The sequence below is a fragment of the Ruditapes philippinarum genome, unplaced genomic scaffold (genome assembly GCF_026571515.1).
Source record: "Ruditapes philippinarum isolate M1 unplaced genomic scaffold, ASM2657151v2 ctg2375_1_1_1_1, whole genome shotgun sequence".
In the NCBI taxonomy this organism is placed as follows: Eukaryota; Metazoa; Mollusca; class Bivalvia; order Venerida; family Veneridae; genus Ruditapes; species Ruditapes philippinarum.
Window position 1 is genome coordinate 71,952 of NW_026858963.1, and position 3,850 is coordinate 75,801.

Consider the following 3,850-nt stretch of genomic DNA (forward strand, 5'->3'; position numbering starts at 1 on the left):
TGGATATCTATTCAAATTCAAGTGCCCCCCTTCATTGACCAATCTCCTGTCTCTGATCTCACTTCCATTGCAATGTTTTCTCTTTAAACTGCTTTTATATCTGTAACTTTAGAATGCATTCAATGTATCAGTGTTGAAGAAAAGATATTTTATTCATTCAATATTTATTGCACGGTATATTAATAATCTTGTTTATTCACTTAACGATACTTTGCTTATTTACTCTATCATCGTTTTGTTGCGCATTTTGCGGTCACAGAATATTATATGTTGATAAAAAGCAAAATTCATTTCAGTACAGTAATTTATTATAATAAGAACTTAAAATGAATCATCAAACTCAATGTTAGTTCAAAAATAGCAGAATTTATATTGTACTTATAAATATGATAGATAAAGATAGATTATGATCACTTTGGTATTATGAAAATAATACGAACTCTTTAAATTAACGTCTTTTGAAAACAAAAAGAGAAGTCACTATAGGTTATTATGCAATGCATACAGGCTTTTTTGTTGTTGTTTTTAATGGGGTGCGTTTCATAAAGAATCGTAAGTCTAAAACATAAGACTAAAGTTGTGTTTCAAGAAACTCTCCTAACTTTTGTATTAGGATTAGTCCTAACGTTTTACCTAACATGTTTATTTTCAAAAAAGTTTGAGTCATCTTAAAACTATTTATGGTTGTTGTTGCATGTCAAAATCAATATAATAATGTACTGTATACTTGCTGGTATTTATATTAGCTTTATCTTCACTTATTCCCACCACTATTTACGTATATATCTATATCAGGCACTATATCAATATTTGTTTATTTGTATTTATAACTTAAGACAAAGATAGGAGTGCCCTAAGGCACCTAGAGGAGTAGTCCTAAGTTTAGTCTTAAAATTGTACTTGGGACTTGTCTTGAAACACAGTTTTATCACAGTTTTGCACGTACGACTAAAATCGGTCATAAGATTCTTTATGAAAACACCCCAGATCAACTTAAAGAGTAATAGGGAATGCTGAGCTCAAAATGTAGTGTATGCAATTGCTAATGTACTTAATCAAATAAGACTTTCTAACCATGAAGTTTCTAGATTTCAATAATTATAAACATTAATCAGTTAAAATATGAGCTTTGTATATCTGTAACATTATAAACATAATATTTTCAATATCAAAGAGGTACATTTGTCAAACTTAGAAAATAAAAAAGTAATATTTTTTTATTAGAAATGTAAATTATATCAACTAAAGAAATGATCTAATATTGATATAACAAATTTTTTTGGAAAATTATTTGAACACATACGTGTGTGTTTGTACTTTTTCTATGCAGTCACAAAACGGATACCCAAATATATTATTTAAATTGTCAACATCAGCCGCCTCTCGGAATCTTAGTTCACAATCAAATTTTGTCTGAAACAATGCGAAAACCTTGTAATTTTATTTAATTCATATGTTTATTATTTTATTAGTTTCTATTCACCAATTCAGATGTGACAGGAATAATATTGCATTACAATGAGTACGCATTGCATAAACCTACTTTTTATCACATTTTAGAAAAATTTGTCTGAGAAAAATATAAACAATCAAATATGCATCTTATGAATATATCAACGATTGCCTATATGTTATTTTACAACACATTGTACTGCCATTCTTATTTTTGTATTATTGCTTTTTAAGATACCCCACACAACAAATAATTCACTGCTGATACAACTTAATTATTGATACATAGCCCATTAAGAGTTTACAAGAAAAAGATCTTCTTTTGCTTTAAGAAGGGATTCAAAATTGAATGGTGATTTTAATTATATATTATTTTGGCGTATTGTCTTATTTTATTTTTCTATATACTTGGCATTTAATTAAAGTGAAAGCAAAAAAACTGTACAAGTTTGCACAGTTTCAAGTACAAAGAAGAGGGTCAGATCTGTACAATAATCAAATAACAAATGTTTTCAGGCATACATTGGACTGATTTGTTCTATAAATACAGATTTTATCTGATACTTAAATTAACAAACACAATTTATTTATAGATTAACATATAATTATGTATTATATAACTGGTATGCCATTATAGAAATGAGTTCGCTTACAAACCCTATAACAAGTTGAGAAACTGATAGCAAACAGCATGGATCCTGATCAGACTGCGCGGACGTGCAGGCTGGTCTGGATCCATGCTGGTCGCAAACCCACTATGTTAGTTTTGTCGTGACGCGGCTCAAATTATATATAAATTATCCAAACATCTCATTTTAAAACAATCGTTTTGAAAACCACTTTATTTGGATGATACGATTATTTATAGTTCATGCCAACCTTAACTTACTTTAAACAAATTCTTGTTTTTTAAATGAAATTAAAATCTGTCTAAAGTTTACCAAAATAGTATTATTATTTACATGATTTCATAAAGAGCTTATTAAAAATGGATTTAAACATATTAATAAGAAGCATCCAAAACACTTCTTTGATATTCGTAAAGAAATAATTTGGGGTAATGAACACATTTTATGGAATATAAAATCTTTATATTTTCATAATTGGATAAACTCTGACATAATTTTTGTAAATGATATTATTGATGCCAATGCACATCTTTTTTTTCAAAAACTTAGAAATAAATCAAATTGGCTTTTCGACATTTATACGCTACGAAAACATATACCGCAACTCTGGAAATTCATTTTAAAATCTGACGAATCAATCACTAGGGTTACAACTGAATTATCATTATTACTCATTAAAAAATCGAATGAAGAAATGTATAATAACATACTAAGAAACAACAAAGCAGAAAAAAACATACATTCATTGCATATGGGAACTTTAATTTGAACATGACATTCCGTGGAATAAAATATACCTGAATATAAAATCAAGCATTGACAAAAGATATAAACAGTTTCATTATAAACTCATTCATAATGTAATACCGACAGGGGATAACTTATCCAAATGAAAGAGGAAAATAATCTGAAATGCGTTTTATGCAATTGTACTGATAGCACAGAACATTTCTTTATTCATTGGCAATCACTAAATGCTTTCCGGAAAACAATAATTGAAACTTTTAAGTCGCTAGAAATCTATAAACATACTTTGAATCTCAAAAATATTGTTCTTGGTTATAGGTTCGAAAATACGTAGCAATCAAATCTTTGGCAAATTAATTTGATCTTTACAATTACTGGCTTTACAAAGCTTATAATTATGACGAGTAACCAACGTGCCGATACTATAAACACTCATGGAATCTTTCTACACGAACTAAACAATATGAAACTATACCTGGTCCATAAGAAATATAATTGTTATTTTATTAACGCTTTACAACAAACTTTTAATATTTTCTGACATGTTAAAAGATACTTATTGTGAGTAAAATTTGTTATAATAGTTTATTACAGCTATGTATACCTTTTTTGTAAATTGCAATTCTTATATAATAGCATATTGAATATGTTAAAAGTACTAACTGTACAAATATTATATGCAAATGTACTTAAAAATTTAAAAAAAGATGAAAAACTTACTCTTCTTATACATGAATAGCCCTTCCTTAAACTTTCTCTGTAAGTCATATTTCCGTAACCTAAAACAGTTATTCTTCCAAATTCTATTGATTGTAAATCCAAACTGAAATCTGACAGAAAATTTATATCTTGAATATAATTTTCTTCTTGAGTACATTATTCGCCATAGTTAAAATTGGCTGACATATTTAACTAAATTCCTCAACTGTTAACAAATCCATGTGTAGTGTGTTGCTTTCAGCTTTGTAAGCCCACCTTCTATGTATAAAGCATGCTGTGCCTATTTCTATATGAATCATCTT